Source organism: Oratosquilla oratoria, chromosome 14 (assembly GCF_046742065.1).
Source record: "Oratosquilla oratoria isolate Oo_2021 chromosome 14, ASM4674206v1, whole genome shotgun sequence".
NCBI lineage: Eukaryota > Metazoa > Arthropoda > Malacostraca > Stomatopoda > Squillidae > Oratosquilla > Oratosquilla oratoria.
In genome coordinates this window covers 54144696-54166043 of record NC_134790.1, presented here as the reverse complement: position 1 = coordinate 54166043, position 21348 = coordinate 54144696, and positions in this window count along the sequence as shown.

Here is a 21348-nt window from a genome sequence, read left to right as displayed (position 1 = left end):
TACTAATAATGACACACTTACAAGGTACCACTAAGGAAAATCTTAATGTGTCCTAATAATGGCACATTTAGAAGGTACTATTAATAGTAACTTTAATGTGTATTAATAATTTAGAATATACTCACAATTATAAGTTTAGAAGGTGCTCTCAGATATGACTTTAATTTGAACTAGTGAGGACAAGTTTAGAACATACTAATAATGACAAAGTTAGACCGTTCTATGAATAAATAATACTAATACTGCCATGTTTAGAAGTTACTATTAATGATGACTTCAATGTGCACTAATAATATGTCATGTAATTGATTTTGTCCACAATTTTAGGTTATATTGTAAATGTTAAATCTAGATTCGACGGCTCTTCATTGCTTCTGTATCTGGTGTTTTCACTGACCCATTGGGTCATTGTGTATTCCATGGTCATGTCCAGCAGTACAAGACCCCACAAGTCGTCTCCTCCTCGCACTGTCATGTTTTCCCAACAAAGTTCTTTGCAATTGAAGTCCCCCATAATTACCAGATTACCCCTGCCCATTAGTATCTCATCTAGAGATTTCCTTGTATCTTTAGCATTTTTGTATGTTCGTTCTCTTTCCAAGCGTTCGTTTTCGGGAGCACATAGGTCACCACAAACTTTCTACTTTTCATATTCTTGTCTTCTTGCTGTCCCGGTATGTGGTGTGTGAGTGGTCTCAGACCTACCCAGAGATCGGCTAATAAGGAGCTCTGAGCTCACTGCCGTATGGTGGTGTCTGGCTGTCTCGACAGAGACTGCAGCAGATCCGAGGTGAATACACACACACACACACACACACACACACACACACACACACACACACACACACACACACACACACACACACACACACACACACACACACACACACACACACACACACACACACACACACACACACACACACACACACACACACACACACACACACAGACACACACACACACACACGCACACCTCAAAACGAACAAACGAAAGACAGAAAAAAAATGGAGAAAGAAGAAAATTAAAAGTGGCCTATACTAACATTGACGAATTAATTTCAGGTCTGAACGAACTCAATGATTACCTGCTAGAAGAAAAACCAGCCATAATGGGAATTGTAGAGACTAAACTAAGAGGTGAAATATCATCCATCGATAAAAAATAGGGACGAGAAACAGGGAGGAGGAATCATGTTCTTGGCCAAGAAAGACTTAAACGTGACAAAAATTGCGTAATGTTGAACTGATCATGATAAAATTCGAAGACAAGAATATGAAAACTAGATGAGGCAGGGGTAATCTGGTAATTATGAGGGACTTCAATTGCAAAGAACTTTGTTGGGAAAACATGACAGTGCGAGGAGGAGTATTGTACTCGTGGGGTATTGTACTGCTGGACATGACCATGGAATACACAATGACCCAATGGTTCAGTGAAAACACCAGATACAGAAGCAATGAAGAGCCGTCGAAACTAGATTTAACATTTACAATAGAACCTAAAATTGTGGACAAAATCAATTACATGACATATTATTAGTGCACATTGAAGTCATCATTAATAGTAACTTCTAAACATGGCAGTATTAGTATTATTTATTCATAGAACGGTCTAACTTTGTCATTATTAGTATGTTCTAAACTTGTCCTTACTAGTTCAAATTAAAGTTATATCTGAGAGCACCTTCTAAACTTATAATTGTGAGTATATTCTAAATTATTAATACGCATTAAAGTTACTATTAATAGTACCTTCTAAATGTGTCATTATTAGGACACATTAAGATTTTCCTTAGTGGTACCTTGTAAGCGTGTCATTATTAGTATATTCTAAACATGTAGACACTAAAGTTATAATCAATACTGTATTCTAAACTTTTCATTATTAATATAATCAGTACTTGCCATTGTTAGTATATTCTAAACTTTTCATTATTATTACACATTAAAGTTTTCATTAATAGTACCTTCTAAACTTCTCAATGTTAGTATATACTAAACATGTCATTATTAGTATATTATAAATTTGTCATTTTAGAATACCTTATGGCTATCAGTAATAGTTCCTTCTAAACCTGTTACTATTTGCATATTCTAAACGTATCATAATTAGTAGACAAGAAACTTTCATTATTAAAAAGTTGACATTATTATTATATCATAAACATTTCATTAATAATACAAATTAAAGTTTTTGTTATTAGTACCTTCTAAACTTATCATTATTGGTATATTCTAAAATTCTCATTATTAACACTCATTAACAGTGCCTTCTGAACCTATCTATTAGTATATTCTAAGCTTGTCATTTCTAGAACACATTAGATTTATTATTAATACTACATTCTAAACTTGTCATTATTAGTATATTATAAACTTTCCATTATTACAATATTCGTTCGTATATTCATTTTATTAAAGTTATCATAAATATTTCCTACTAAACTTGTCATTATTAGTATATTCTAAACATATCATTATAAGCACACATTAAAGTTGTTATTAACACTGTAGTATATTTTAAACTATTCATTATTAGCCAAAATTAAAGTTACCTTCTATATGTCCTTAATCTAAACTTGTAAATGTCTTTATATCTATATATATATCATTATCTAAATATATCATTATTTTAGACTTATCGTTTTTAGTATATTATTATAGTATATATTTTATTATATTACTATAGTATATATTTTAGTATATTATTATAGTATATATTTAGTATATTATTATAGTATATATTATATATTTAGTATATTATTATATATTATAGCTCCTCATTTATAGTACACACATTATTAGTGTATTCTAAACTTGCTATTACGCGTATATCAAAAACCTTAAATTATTAGCATATACTAATCTTGTCATTATTAGTATATTCTAAACATGACATTATTAGTATATTCTACACTTGTCATTAGAGTTAAGCTTGTCATTATTTGTTCTAAACTTACCATTATTAGTACACATTAAATTTATCATCAACAACACTTTTCTAAACTTGTCATTATTCGTATATTCTAGACATATCTTCTTTGGTATGTTCTAAACTTGTCATTATTAGTACGCATTAAAGTTATCATTATTAGAAACTAAACTTATCACTATCAGTATCCTCCAAAGTTGTCATTTTTCTAAACTTGTCATTATTTGTATATTCTAAACTTGTGAGTATTAGTATACATGTTATTGTTAGTATATTCAAAACTTATCACTATTAGTACACATTACAGTAATCATTAATTGCAACTTCTGATTTTGCTATTCTTAGTATTTTCTAAACTTTGCATTATTAATATATTTCAAGCATGTCGTTACTACACATTAACGTTATCATTTGAACCTTCTAAACTTGCGATTATTACAATATTCTAGACTTGTGAGTATTAGTCCACATTGAAGTTATCATTAATAGTGCCTTCTAAACTTGTCATTATTAATATATTCTAAACTTGTCATTGAAATTTACCTTGTAAACTTGTCATTATTAGTATATCATTATTAGTAAATATCAAAATTATCCTTAGCAGTACCCTGCACACTTATTTTAGTATATTCTGAAACTATCGTTATTAGTATATTAGTGTATTATAAACTTATTATTATTAGTATATTCTAAACTTGTCATTATTAACATTACTATCTAAAGTTATAATCAATACTGTATTCTAAACTTCTCATTATTAATATAATCAGTACTTGCCATTGTTAGTATATTCTAAACTTTTCATTATTATTACACATTAAAGTTTTCATTAATAGTACCTTCTAAACTTCTCAATGTTAGTATATTCTAAACATGCCATTATTAGTATATTATAAATTTGTCATTTTAGAATACCTTATGGCTATCAGTAATAGTTCCTTCTAAACCTGTTACTATTTGCATATTCTAAACTTATCATAATTAGTAGACAAGAAACTTTCATTATTAAAAAGTTATTATTATATCATAAACATTTCATTAAAATACAAATTAAAGTTTTTGTTATTAGTACCTTCTAAACTTATCATTATTGGTATATTCTAAAATTCTCATTATTAACACTCATTAACAGTGCCTTCTGAACCTATCTATTAGTATATTCTAAGCTTGTCATTTTTAGAACACTACATACTACATTCTAAACTTGTCATTATTAGTATATTATAAACTTTCCATTATTACAATATTCGTTCGTATATTCATTTTATTAAAGTTATCATAAATATTTCCTACTAAACTTGTCATCATTAGTATATTCTAAACATATCATTATAAGCACACATTAAAGTTGTTATTAATACTGTAGTATATTTTAAACTATTCATTATTAGCCAAAATTAAAGTTACCTTTTATATGTCCTTAATCTAAACTTGTAAATGTCTTTATATCTATATATGTCATTATCTAAACATATAATTATTTTAGACTTATCGTTTTTAGTATATTATTATAGTATATATTTTATTATATTACTATAGTATATATTTTAGTATATTATTATAGTATATATTTGGTATATTATTATAGTATATATTTAGTATATTATTATATATTACAGCTCGTCATTTATAGTACACACATTATTAGTGTATTCTAAACTTGCTATTACGCGTATATCAAAAACCTTAAATTAACTGTGCAACAAAATTTTAGGAAAGTTTTGTTTATCTTATTTTTTTTATCGCTGATTACAAAAATCACCTCATTTTTGTTCTAGCATCAATAGTTATCTCATAAATGAAGAAAACATGTTTCTATAATCTCATCAATTTAACCAATATATAAAAAAAATCATGTTTGACCAAAAATAAAAACAATGATATGGTTATATAGGTACTACATTTATTAGAACAAATACAACAAAATCACCAAAAATGAGAATGACAGGTCTAAACACAATAACACTAAAAGTGAACGCTTGAACGTGCTTTTCTTTTGTGCACTGTCGGGGCATCTCGAATCAAGCTCCACACGTAGTCGCCCATCATAGATTCATTTCATCTTCCCTGATATCGCTTCTCCATAGTTAGAATGTCCTGATGAAACCGTTCACCATGCTCTTCACTCACGTCTCCCAAATTCTCTCTGAAGAAGTCCAGGTGCGAATGCAAGTAGTGTAGCTTAACTGACATTCTGCAGCCAAGTTTTCTATAACATTCAATTAAATTTTCTACCAGCTCCTTGTAGTTTTCACATTTTTTGTTGCCCAAAAACCCTTTTACTATCAGCCGAAAAGCTTGCCATGCATTTTTTTCAACACTTGACATTTTGTTTTCCAACTCTTCAGATGCCAACATCTCTCTTATTTGTGGCCCAATAAAAATGCCACCTTTGACTTTGGCCTCAGATAAGTTTGGGAACATTAAACGGATATGTTTAAAGGCTTCACTTTGTGGGCTTAATGCTTTCATGAATTGTTTCATAAGCCCAAGCTTTATGTGCAGTGAAGGAAGCAATATTTTCTCTCTTTGAACAAGAGCGTTGTTAAGTACATTGTGTGTACCAGGAGTTAATTCACTTCTGACAGGCCAATCTTTCCTGTGATAGTGTTCTGCATCTGCTCTGCTGTCCCACAGACAGAGGAAACAAGAATACTTTGTATAACCACCCTGTAGTCCAAGCAGGAATGAATTTTGAAGTCTCCACATACATCCCAATTGTGTTGTGTGTAATTGATCATGTCTATCAAAATCTTGACATTTTCATAGTCTTCCTTCATGTGAACAGAGTGTCCTACCGGAACTAATGGATGTTTGTTGCCATTGTGAAGCAATACAGCCTTAAGACTTGTGGTGGAGCTGTCAATAAATAAACGCCATTTAGAAGAGTTGTACTCAATGCCTATTTCACCAAAAAGACTGGCAACATCAGAGCAGTAACAAAGCAAATTGCCTTCCAAAACTTTGTAGAAACTGGAAAAAGTTAGATGCCTTTTCCTGTACACAGAAATCTTGCAACTAGGGTCTAATAAATTCCACTCCTTTAAACGAGATGTCAAGATCTCTGCTTCGGGTTGTGTAGGAAAATGTGGGGAGCTGCTTGATCCTGCTATATTGAAGGTATCATTATCGCTATCTTCAGATTCATCACTTTCTGCAATCACGGATAAGGAAGGAGTTGGAATAGGTAAATCTTCACAATGTGGCACGGGAGCAATAGAAGATGGAATGTTCGGATATACAACAGCAGTTCTTCTATCCTTACCCTTCTTGTACTTAGATATGTCGACAATGCAAAAGTAACAGTCATCATGGTGGTTAGTTGGTTCTATCCAAATGCGAGGAATTGCGAATGGCATACACTTACTACTGCCACGTAACCACCCTTCCAAGGTTGACCGACAACTTCCACAGCATACATGAGGTGCCCATGGTTTGTCCTTATCACCCATAGGCATGCCAAAATAAGCCTCATAAGCAATGAAACACTTTGATCCCTGTACAATCGTGTGTTTGGTCTGCTTGGGGCTGATGTAATATCCGCAGACAAAACAGAAAGAGTCTGGAGACAAACGGCAAGATCTGCTTTTGGTAGCCATAGCTATACAATCTGAAAAGACAAAAACACGTGCTATAGCAAAGGGAATTAAGCATTCACTTGCTAACTAGATTACACAGTGAAATACCTAAGCATTTACAAATATAGTAACATAATAATAGAGAATCGAACATATGATCCACAAAAAGTAACGTAAGCACGTCTCAACGCAACGCACCTCACTCTATGACAGTTCAAGCAACACTGACGCTGCAGTGACGCGTTCCTGTGTGTTGCAGCTGTGCTCGCTTCATAATCAGCATGTCAAAGTTACTATATAAACATATCAAACTCACAAACTGTATGCGCAAAGTGGCAAATGTTCTTTTTAGAACAGAAATTCCGAAAAATTACCCTATAAATATGAAAATGTGTGATATGTCATTTATAAAAAAAATATTGACATTATGGCAAAACCAAGGTCATATTCGTAATCAGCATGTCAAATTTAGTATATAAACATACCAAACTTTACATAAACAAAAATTTGTGGCATATACTAATCTTGTCATTATTAGTATATTCTAAACATGACATTATTAGTATATTCTACACTTGTCATTAGAGTTAAGCTTGTCATTATTTGTTCTAAACTTGCCATTATTAGTACACATTAAATTTATCATCAACAACATATCTTCTTTGGTATATTCTAAACTTGTCATTATTAGTACGCATTAAAGTTATCATTATTAGGAACTAAACTTATCACTATCAGTATCCTCCAAAGTTGTCATTTTTCTAAACTTGTCATTATTTGTATATTCTAAACTTGTGAGTATTAGTATACATGTTATTGTTAGTATATTCAAAACTTATCACTATTAGTACACATTACAGTAATCATTAATTGCAACTTCTGATTTTGCTATTCTTAGTATTTTCTAAACTTTGCATTATTAATATATTTCAAGCATGTCATTACTACACATTAACGTTATCATTTGAACCTTCTAAACTTGCGATTATTACAATATTCTAGACTTGTGAGTATTAGTCCACATTAAAGTTATCATTAATAGTGCCTTCTAAACTTGTCATTATTAATATATTCTAAACTTGTCATTGAAATTTACCTTGTAAACTTGTCATTATTAGTATATCATTATTAGTAAATATCAAAATTATCCTTAGCAGTACCCTGTACACTTATTTTAGTATATTCTGAAACTGTCGTTATTAGTATATTAGTGTATTATAAACTTATTATTATTAGTATATTCTAAACTTGTCATTATTAACATTATATTCTAAATTTATTATCGTTAGTATATTCTAAACACATTATTAGTATATTCTAAACTAGTGACTATTGGTACACATTAAAGTTATTATCAAAAGAACCATCAAAACTTGTTATAATTTGTATGTTCGAAACTTGTCTTTATCAACCCATATTAAAGTTATCATTAGTATATACTAAAATTGTCGTTATAAGTACACATTAAAGTTATCATTAATAGTACCTTATAAACTTGTCGTTAGTAATACATTCTATACTTGTCATTACAGTTATAACTAATGGTATGTTCTTAAATTGTCAATAATCGTATATTCTAAACTTGTCATGATCAGAACATTATAAAGTTATCATTGATAGTACCTTTTCAATTTATATTCTAAACTTGTCAGTGTTGGTAAAATCTAAAATCATCATTATTAGTAAATATTAAAGTTATCATTAATAGTATCTTCTAAACCTGTCATTATTGGAGTATTCTAGACTTATCATTATTAGTATAGTCTCAACTTATTATTACTACACATTAAACATATCATTAATAGTATCTTTAAACTTGTCATTATTATTTATCATTTATAGTACTTTATAAACTTCTCATTATTGGTATATTCTGAACAAGTCAATATTAGTATATTCTAAGCATGTCTTCATTGGTATACTCTAATTATATCATTATTAGTATGTTCTAAACACGTCATTATTAGCTCACATTAAATTTATCCTTAATAGGACATTGTAAACATATAATTACTAGTACATTTTGAACTTTGCAATATAAGTACATTCTAAAGTTGTCATTATTCTATCTTTGTCATTATCATTATATTTTAAACTAATACATGTCATTATTAGTATAATCATAACTCATCATTATTAGTAAACATTAAAGTTTACCATTAATAGCATCTTCTAAACTTGTCATTATTAGTATATTTCAAACTTGTCATTATTAGTACACATTGAATTTATCATTATCAGTACCTTCTAATCTTGTTTTTATTGGTATATTCTAAAATTGGCATTATCATCATTAGTACACATTAAAGTCATTAATAGTACCTTCTAAACTTGTCATTAACAGTCCCCTCTAAACTTGTAATCATTAGTATATTCTAAATTTGTCAATATTAGTACACATTAAAGTTATTATTTATAGTACGTTGTCACTATATGGGAATATTCTAAACTTTTATTATTAGTATGCTCTAAATTAACAATACCTTCTAAATTTGTCATTATTAATATATGCAAAGCCTTTCATTATTAGTGTATTCTAAACGTTTCATTATTAGTACAAATTAGTCATCATTAATAGTAGCTTCTAAACCTCTTTTTTGTTATTATTATACACAATAAAAATATCATTAATTGTATATTTACATTCTTCATTATTAGTATATTCTAAATTTATCATTATTAGTACGCATTAAAGTTATCTTTACAGATACCTTCTAATCTTGTTTTTATTGTTAGATCCTAAACTTGTCTGTTAGTATAACCTAATTTTTCATTATTACTTCAAATAGTACCTTATAAACTTTCTTTATATGTATATTTTAAACTTGTCTATATTAGTACATATTAACGTTATCATTAATAGTACCTTCTAAACTTATCATTATTATTATATTCTAAATTTTAAAGTTATCATTAATAGTACCTTCTAAACTTGTCATTATTAATACACATTATAGTTAACAGTTATAGTAACTTCTCAACTTATCATTAATATATTCTAAACTTATCTTAATTAGTATATTATAAACTTTCATTATTAGTACACATTAAAGTTTTCATTAACAGCACCTTCTAAACTTCTCATTTACGTGTCATTATTAGTACACATTTAAGTTATCATTAATGGTATCTTTTAAACTTATCATTATTTCTATATTTTAAACATGTCAATATTAGATTCTTCTAAACTTGTCATTATCTTTTATTCTAAACTTTTTATTATTTGTATATCAAACCTTTCAGTATTAGTACATTCTAAAGTTATCATTAATAGTACTTTCTAAACTTGTTATTATTAGTATATTCAAAACTTGTCATTATTACTAAACTTTAAGGTTATCATTAATAGTTCCTTCTAAAACTTTCATTTTTAGTATATTCTAAGCATCTCATTATTGGTATACAATAAAGTTGTCATTAATAGTACCTTCCCGGTCTTTATTTGTATATTCTAAACACATGTCAACTAATATGTCATTATTAGTTCACTTTAAGGTTACTATTGCTGGTACACATTCAAGTTATCATTAAAAGTATATTCTAAAATAATTGTCATTATTAACTTATTCTAAACTTCTCATTATCAGTATATTCTACGCTTTTCATTTTGATAACACATTAAAGTTATTATTATTAGATTCCAAATTTGTATTTATTAGTACACATTAACGTTATCATTAATAATATCTTCCAAACTTTAGAATGCACTAATAATAAAAAGTTTCTTGAGCACTAATAATGAAAAGTTTGGAAAATATTATCAATGATAACGTTAATGTCATACTAATAAATACAAACAAATAAAAAACTACAAAATACAAATATATATATATATATATATATATATATATATATAGATACAAAAATACAAATACAAATGTATAGGCTATCAATAATAACTTTAATGTGTTCTGAAAATGAAAAGTTAAAAGCTAATAATGACAATTTTAGAATGTACTTTTAACGATAACTTTAAAGTGTACTAGTAATGACAGGTTAAAGGTACTATTAATAGTAACTTTAAAGTGAACTAATAATGACATATTTCAGTATACTAATACTAAGTTTAGGATATACAAATAAAGGACGGGTAGGTACTATTAATGATACCTTTGTGTACCAATAATGAGATAGTTAGAATATAAATGACAATTTTATAAGGAACTATTAATGATAACCTTAAAGTTTAGTAATAATGACAATTTTAGAATATACTAGTAATGACAAGTTTAGAAAGTACTATTAATGATAACTTTAGAGTGTACTAATGCTGTAAAGTTTAATATACAACTAATAAAAGTAAGAATAAAAAATAATGACAAGTTTAGAAGAAACTAATATTGACATATAGCAATAATGATATTTTTAAAAGATCCTATTAAATGATATCTTTAATGTATACTAATAATGGTACGTAATAATTTTGAAGTTTAAAAGGTACTGTTAAGTTTAGAATATACTAATAATAAGTTGAAATGTCACTATAATTGTTAACTATAATATGTGCTAATAATGAATTTAGAATATACTAATAATAAAAAGTTTAGAAGGTACTAACAACGTTAATATGAACTAATAATGACAAGTTTAGAATAAGCAAAGAAAATTCAGTAGTGATAATGAAAAAAATAGAATATACTAATACTGACAAGTTTAAAATATAACAATAAAAACAAGATATTTTTAAAGGTATCTTTAAAGATAACATTAATGCGTGCTAACAATGAGAATTTTAGAATATACTATTAATGAAGAGTGTGAAAATACAATTAATATCTTTATTGTGTACTAATAATGACTAATATAGAATATACTTATAACGACAGGTTGAAAAGGAACTGTTAATGATAACTTTAATGTGTACTAATAAAAACAAGTTTAGAATATATTTTAGCAGTGACCAATTTTTAACGATAATAATCAACTTTAATGTTAAATAATATTGACAAGTTTTGAATATACTAATAATTAAAAGTTAAAATGGTACTTGTATTGATTAGTGTAGAAGTTACCATTAACGACTTTAATTTTCATTAAAATAAGTTTAGGTTTAGAAAATACTAATATAAACAAGATTAGTAGGTAGTATTAATGATAGATTTAATGTGTACTAATAATGTCAAACTTGGAATATAGTAATAATGAAAAAATAGAAGATACTATTAATGATAAGTTTACTAATAATGACGAGTTCTGAATATACTAATAACGACATCTTTAAACTTTAAACTATAATGATAATGACAACTTTAATATATATTGCCAAGTTTAGAATATACTAATAATGATATATTATAAACTATTAATGGCAAGTTTTGAACATACTAATAATGACAAGTTTAGAATATTCCAATGTAGACATGTTTAGAATATACGTATAATGAGAAATTTGGAGAATACTATTAATGATAACTTTAATGTGTACTAATAAAGAAAAGTATAGAACATTCTAATGATGACAAGATTAAAAGGTACTATTAATGATATCTTTGATGTGTACTAAATAATGACACGTTTAGAATATTCCGATAATGATAACTAATAATGACGATTAATGATAACTAATAATGACGAGTTTAGAATATACTAAAAATTTAGTGATAAGTATCGAAGGTACTATTAATGACTTTAATTTTTACTATTGATAAGTTTATCATTAATAGTAGCTTCTAAACTTCTTTTTTGTTATTATTATACACAATAAAAATATTATTAATTGTATATTCACATTCTTCATTATTAGTATATTCTAAATTTATCATTATTAGTACGCATTAAAGTTATCTTTACAGATACCTTCTAATCTTGTTTTTATTGTTAGATTCTAAACTTGTCTGTGTTAGTATAATCTAATTTTTCATTATTACTTCAAATAGTACCTTATAAACTTTCTTTATATGTATATTTTAAACTTGTCTATATTAGTACATATTAACGTTATCATTAATAGTACCTTCTAAACTTATCATTATTATTATATTCTAAATTTTAAAGTTATCATTAATAGTACCTTCTAAACTTGTCATTATTAATACACATTATAGTTAACAGTTATAGTAACTTCTCAACTTATCATTAATATATTCTAAACTTATCTAAATTAGTATATTATAAACTTTCATTATTAGTACACATTAAAGTTTTCATTAACAGCACCTTCTAAACTTCTCATTATAATGTGTCATTATTAGTACACATTTAAGTTATCATTAATGGTACCTTTTAAACTTATCATTATTTCTATATTTTAAACATGTCAATATTAGATTCTTCTAAACTTGTCATTATCTTTTATTCTAAACTTTTTATTATTTGTATATCAAACCTTTCAGTATTAGTACATTCTAAAGTTATCATTAATAGTACTTTCTAAACTTGTTATTATTATTATATTCAAAACTTGTCATTATTACTAAACTTTAAGGTTATCATTAATAGTTCCTTCTGGCATTAATAGTTCCTTCTAAAACTTTCATTTTTAGTATATTCTAAGCATCTCATTATTGGTATACATTAAAGTTGTCATTAATAGTACCTTCCCGGTCTTTATTTGTATATTCTAAACACATGTCAACTAATATGTCATTATTAGTTCACTTTAAGTTATCATTAAAAGTATATTCTAAAATAGTCATTATCAACTATTTCTAAACTTCTCATTTTCAGTATATTCTACGCTTTTCATTTTGATAACACATTAAAGTTATTATTATTAGATTCCAAATTTGTATTTATTAGTACACATTAACGTTATAGTTTCTTGAGCACTAATAATGAAAAGTTTGGAAAATATTATCAATGTTAACGTTGTCATACTAATAAATACAAACAAATAAAAAACTACAAAATACAAATATATATATATGTTTTGTATTATATATATGTTATATATATGTATATATATATATATGTATATATATATATATATATATATATATATATATATATATATAAATACAAAACAAATACAAATACAGATGTATAGGCTATCAATAATAACTTTAATGTGTTCTGAAAATGAAAAGTTAAAAGTTAATAATGACAATTTTAGAATGTACTTTTAACGATAACTTTAAAGTGTACTAGTAATGAAAGGTTAAAGGTACTATTAATAGTAACTTTAAAGTGAACTAATAATGACATATTTGAGTATACTAATACTAAGTTTAGGATATACAAATAAAGGACGGGTAGGTACTATTAATGATACCAAAAATGAGATAGTTAGAATATAAATGACAATTTTATAAGTAACTATTAATGATAACCTTAAAGTTTAGTAATAATGACAAGTTTAGAATATACTAGTAATGACAAGTTTAGAAAGCACTAATGATAACTTTAGAGTACTAATACTGTAAAGTCTATAATATACAAATAATAAAAAGGTAAGAAAAAAATAATGACAAGTTTAGAAGAAACTAATATTGACACGTTTAAAATATAGCAATAATGATCTTTTTAAAAGATCCTATTAAATGATATCTTTAATGTATACTAATAATGGCACGTAATCATTTTGAAGTTTAAAAGGTACTGTTAAGTTTAGAATATACTAATAATAAGTTGAGATGTCACTATAATTGTTAACTATAATATGTGCTAATAATGAATTTAGAATATACTAATAATAAAAAGTTTAGAAGGTACTAATAACGTTAATATGAACTAATAATGACAAGTTTAGAATAAACAAAGGAAATTCAGTAGTGATAATGAAAAAAGTAGAATATACTAATAATGACAAGTTTAGAATATAACAATAAAAACAAGATATTTTTAAAGGTATCTTTAAAGATAACATTAATGCGTACTAATAATGAGAATTTTAGAATATACTATTAATGAAGAGTGTGAAAATACAATTAATATCTTTATTGTGTACTAATAATGACTAATATAGAATATACTTATAACGACAGGTTGAAAAGGAACTGTTAATGATAACTTTAATGTGTACTAATAAAAACAAGTTTAGAATATATTTTAGCAGTGACCAATTTTTAACGATAATGATAACTTTAATGTTAAATAATATTGACAAGTTTTGAATATACTAATAATTAAAAGTTAAAATGGTACTTGTATTGATTAGTGTAGAAGTTACCATTAACGACTTTAATTTTCATTAAAAATAAGTTTAGGTTTAGAAGATACTATTAATGATAAGTTTACTAATAATGACGAGTTCTGAATATACTAATAACGACATCTTTAAACTTTAAACTATAATAATAATGACAACTTTAATATATATTGCCAAGTTTATAATATACTAATAATGATATATTATAAACTATTAATGGCAAGTTTTGAACATACTAATAATGACAAGTTTAGAATATTCCAATGTAGACATGTTTAGAATATACGTATAATGAGAAATTTGGAGAGTACTATTAATGATAACTTTAATGTGTACTAATAAAGAAAAGCATAGAACATTCTAATGATGACAAGATTAAAAGGTACTATTAATGATATCCAATAATGACACGTTTAGAATATTCCGATAATGATAACTAATAATGACGAGTTTAGCATATACTAAAAATTACAAATCTAAAGGGTACTGTTACTGATAAGTATCGAAGGTACTATTAATGACTTTAATTTTTACTATTGATAAGTTTAGAACATAATAATAATGTCAAGTTTAGAATGTTCAGAATATACTAATATTGCCAAGTTTAGCATATACTAATAATGATAACGTCCTATTAATGATAAAATTGATATGAAGTATTAATGACAAGTTTAGAATATAACAATGAAGACATGTTTAGAATATACAGAAGTTTAGAATGTACTTTTAATGATAACTTTAAGTATAAAACATTCTCATGATGACAAGTTTAAAAGGTACTATTAATGATGTGTACCTACAATGACAAGTTTACAATGACAGGTTTAGAAGATACTACAAAAATAACTAATAATGACGAGTTTAGAATATATCAATTATTACAAGTTTAAAGGGTAATGGTAAGTTTAAAAGGTACTATTAATTACTTTATTTTTTTTTACTAATGATAAGTTTAGAACATACTAATAATGTCAAGTTTAGAATGTACTAATAAAAACAAGATTAGAAGGTACTTTTAATGATAAATTTAATGTGTACTAATAATGGCAAATTTGGAATATACTACTACTAATAATTAGGATATACTATTAATGATAAGTTTACTAATAATAACAACGAGTTTTGAATATACTAATAATAATATGTTCAGAATATACTAGTTTGAATTATAATAATAATGACAAGGTTAGAATAATGACAACTAAAATTGCCAGACTTAGAATATACTAATGATAACGTCCTATTAATTTAATATGAACTATTAATGACAAGTTTAGAACATACATATGAGAAGTTGAAGACACATTTAGAATATACCAATATTGACATGTTTAGAATATACGTATAATGAGAAGTCTAGAAAGTACTATTAATGATAACTTTAATGTGTACTAATAATGAAAAGTATAGAACACTCTAATGGTGACAAGTTTAGAACACTATAATAATGACAGATTTAGAAGATAGTATTTAGAATACTATTTAGAATGATTATTAGAATATACTAATAATGACATCTTTAGAATATGCTAATGATGACAAGTTTAGAAGGTAATATTTATGATAACTTCAATGTTTACTAATAATAACAAATTTAGAATATACTGATAAGAATTGTGCGATTAATGTTAATTCTATTTACACAAATAATGTCAAATTTAGAATGTGGTAATAATCGGTACTTTTGACAATTTTATTGTGTTGTAATAATGTCAAAGAATATGATAGTAATAATAGCTTTAATGTATATTGATACTGACAAGATTAAGATTCTCTTAGCAATATCTTTAACGTGTACTATTAAAGAAAGTTTAGAATATACTAATAATGACAAGTTTAATGTGTCATAATGTCACATTTAAAAGGTACAATTGATTGAAACAATGAAAACATTAGAGTTTTTGAATAATGACTAATAATAACAAGTTTAGAATACACTAATTATAATTACTAATTAATGTTTGAATTATACTAATAATGACAAGTTGAAAAGGAATTATCAATGATAACTTTAATATGTTCTAGTAATGAAAGTTTAGAATATACGATTAATGACACTTTTAGGTACTTCTAATAAAAACTTTAATGTGTACTAATAATGACAAATCAAAATTATGGTATTAATGATAATTTTAACGAGTGCAAGTTTAGGATATACCAATAACGCCAAAATCAGAAGATTCTATTAATAATAATGAACTCTTTAGAATATACAAGGTTGTTTGAGGCTACTACTAATGATAACATTAATGTGTACTAACTATAAAAGTTGAGAATATACTATTATGGGTAAGTTTATAACATACTAATAATGACAAGTTTAGAAAGTACTATTAATGGTAATTTTAATGTATAGTGATTATGATACGTTAAAAATATACATATAATGACAAGTATAGAAGATACTAATAATGAAAAGTTTACAAGATACTCTTAATAATAACTAATACTAATAATGATGATTATAGAACATGCTAATAATGATCATATTAAAGATACTATTAATGAGAACTTTAAAGTATACTATTAAAGACAAGTTTAGAATATACTAATAATGAAATTATAGAATATTCTATTAATGATAACTTTAATGTACCAATAGTGGCAGCCTTAGAATATGAAAGTACATGTTGAGAAAGTACTATTAATGATAACTAATAAGTACTCATAATCACATGTTTAGAATATACTAATAACGACAAGTTTAGAAGGTACTATTAATGATAACTTTAATCTGCACTAATAATGGCAATTGTAGAGGATACTGATAATAACAAACTAGAAAATATTATGAAAGTTGAAAATATACTATTATGGTTAAGTTTATAATATTACAAATAATAACAAGTTTAGAAAGTTTAGAAAGTACTATTTAGAAAGTTTAGAAAGTACTATTAATGAATATATAAGTCTAATGAATACGTTAAGAATATACTTATAATAATAAGTTGAGAACATACTAATAATGACAAGTTTACAATACAAATAATGATCAGATTAAAGTTACTATTAATGATAACTTTAATGACAATTTCAGAATATGCTAATAATGAAATTTTAGCTTAGAATGTGAAAGATAATTGCATGTTTAGAAAGCACTATTAATGATAATTATAATATGTACTCAAGTGTAATTTGTACTAATAAGGGCAAGTTTAGAAGGTACTATTAATGATAACTTTAATATGCACTAATAATGGCAATTGTAGAGGATATTCTTAGTATATTATAAACTTGTTACTATCAGTGCATATTAAAGTTATCATTAAAAGTATATTCTAAACATGTCATTACTAGTATTTTGCAAACTTTTCACTATAAGTACTCATTAAAGTAATTATTAGTACATATCAAAGATGTAATACACCTGCTAAACGCTATACGGTTTCTTTCTTAATTTTCCATTTTATTATGAATTAAATTATACTTTGTCATATTCTAAACTTTTCATTGTCATTTCGCATAGATTTGATCTTTAATAGTGCTTTCCAAACTTGTCATTATTAGTATATTCTAAACTTCTCGTTAATAGTATACACTAAACTTATCACTATTAATAGACATTAAAGTTATCCTTAATAGTACCTTCTAAACTTGGCATTATTAGTATATTCCAAGCTTGTCGTTATTAGTACAAGTTAACGTTATCAATTATAGTACCTTCTAAACTTACCCTTATTAGTATATAGTGCTTTGTTTATATTAGTACACATTAAAGTTATCATTAATAGTACCTTCTAAAAGTTGTCATTAAGGTACAGTCTGAACTTATCTTTACTTGTATATTACAAAAATGCTATTTTTAATGTATTCTAAACTTGTCAATATTACCACATTACCACATATTAGCACCTTCTAAAATCGCCATTATTATTATATTAAACTTGTCATTATCAGTATATTCTAAATTTATCTTCTAAAGTTTTCTTCTAAACATGCCATTTTTTATACATTTTTACTGTACCTTTCAAATTTGTGATTACTAGCATTTAAGTTATCATTAAGAGTAGTTTCTTAACTTTTCATTAGTATATTCTAATCTTGTCGTCATTTGCCATTTGCCATATAAGTTATCATTAATAGCACCTTCTAAACATCTCATTTTTAGTATAATAACTTCTCATTATTGGTGTTTTCTAAATTTGTCAATATTGGATTTTATTAAAGTTTACAGTAATAGAACTTTCTGAACTTGTCATTGTTACTGCATTTTAAACTTGTCATTATCAGTACACATTAAAGTTATTAGTAGTACCTTTGTAACTACACATTAAAGTTATCATTAATACTCGTAGTATCTTTCTAAATTTGTTATTTTAGTACACATTCAATTTATTATCAATAGTACCCTCTACACTTGTCAATTTTTATATATTATAAACTTGTTATTATCAACACATTTTTAAGTTATCATTAACGTGTACTAATAAAGAGATGCTTTCTAAAGTTGTCATTGTTCGTATATTCGAAAAATATCAGTATTAGTAAATACTAACATATCTTCTTTATTATTCTAAACTTGTCATTATTAGTACACATTAAAGTTATCATTATTAGGACAATACTAATATATTCCAAAGTTTATAATTATTTAAAACTTGTCATTATTAGTATATTCTAAAATTGTGAGTATTAGTACATGTTAAAGTTACCATTATTACTGGCTTCTTAATATGACATTGTTAGCTTTTTTCAAAACTAATCATTATTAGTACATATTATAGTTATCATTAACAGCAATTTCTAACTATGCTATTATTAGTATTTACAAAACTTTGCATTATCAATATAATTAAAACGTGTCATTATTAATGTAACCTTTTAAACTTTATTAAAATATTGTAAACATGTGATTATGTGTATATAATACATGTATTATAATAACATGTCAATGATAACATATGATAACATGTGAATATGTGTACATATTCAAGTTATCATTAATAGTGCCTTGTCATTATTAGTATATACCAAACATTAATTATCAGAAGACATTAAAGTTTTTATTTATAATACATTCTAAGTTTGTCATTATTGGTACGTTCTAAACTTGTCATTTATTAATACAAATTATAGTTATCATATATAGAACCTTCTAAAGTTGTCATTTTTAGTCATTTCTATACTTTCCATTATCAACTTATTCTAAAATTTTCCACATTAAAGTTATCATGAATCTTCTAAGCTTATAATTATGTCATTATTGTAAACTTGTGATTCTTAGTATATTCTAAGCTCGTTATTATTGGTGCATACTAAATTTTTCATTAATGATACCTTCTAAATTTGTTAGTATTAGTGTATTCTAAACTTGTCATTAAACCTGACATTATTAGCATGTTCTAAATTTGTCATTATTGGTATATTCAACACGTGTCATTATTAGCAAACATTAAAGCTTGTCAATTGTATATTCTAAACCCTCATTATTAGTACATATTAGTTATCACTAGCAATACTTTCTTAAGTTGTCATTGTTCGTAAATTCGAAACATCACTATTAGTAAATACTAAACATATCTTCTTTGGTATCCTAACTTTATTGAAGTTATCATTACTAGGACCTTGTATCCTTACCATTATTAGTGTATCCTACACTTGGTAATAATATATTCCGAGTTTATCATTATCCTAAACTTGTCATTATTAATATATTTTAAACTTTTGAGTATTAATACGTATTAAAGTTATCATTAGTAGTGTCTTCTAAACATGTCATTGTTAGCATATTCAAAATTAATGAAAAATATAATTTACGATAATATAGGAAATTTATAAAAAAAAGTATAGCGTTTAGCAGGTACTATTATCAAAATCTTTAATGTGTATTAATTAATTACTTTAATGAGTACTAATAGTGAAAATTTTACAAAAAACTAGTAATGACATGTTTAGAATATACTTTTAATGATAACTTTAATATGCACTGATAGTAACAAGTTTAAAATATACTAAGAATAATATGTTCAGTCGGAACTATTGATGATAACTTTAATATCAAAAGTTTAGAATAATGAATAATGAATATTGTCGAGTTTATCATTATCCTAAACTTGTAATTATTAATATATTTTAAATTTTTGAGTATTAATACGTATTAAAGTTATCATTAGTAGTGTCTTCTAAACATGTTAGCATATTCAAAATTAATGAAAAATTTAATTTACGATAATATAGGAAATTTATAAAAAAAAAGTATAGCGTTTAGCAGGTACTATTATCAAAATCTTTAATGTGTATTAATTAATTACTTTAATGAGTACTAATAGTGAAAATTTTACAAAAAACTAGTAATGACATGTTTAGAATATACTTTTAATGATAACTTTAATATGCACTGATAGTAACAAGTTTAAAATATACTAAGAATAATATGTTCAGTCGGAACTATTGATGATAACTTTAATATCAAAAGTTTAGAATAATTAATAATGAATATTGTCGATAGTACTATTAATGATATATACAACAATAATCAATAATCAAAATTTTAGAAAATTATATTTATAATAACTTTAATGTTTTAATAATGACAATTTTAGAAGGTTCTATTAAATATCTTTGATATGTACTAATATTGAATAATTTGATCTGTATTAATAATGAAAAATTTAGAATATACTAACAATGACAGCCATAGAATATCAGCATAATTTATATTAATAGGGACAAATTTATGATATTCTAATTATGACAATTTTAGAAGGTATTATTAATGATAACTTTAATGTGTACTAGTAATAACAATT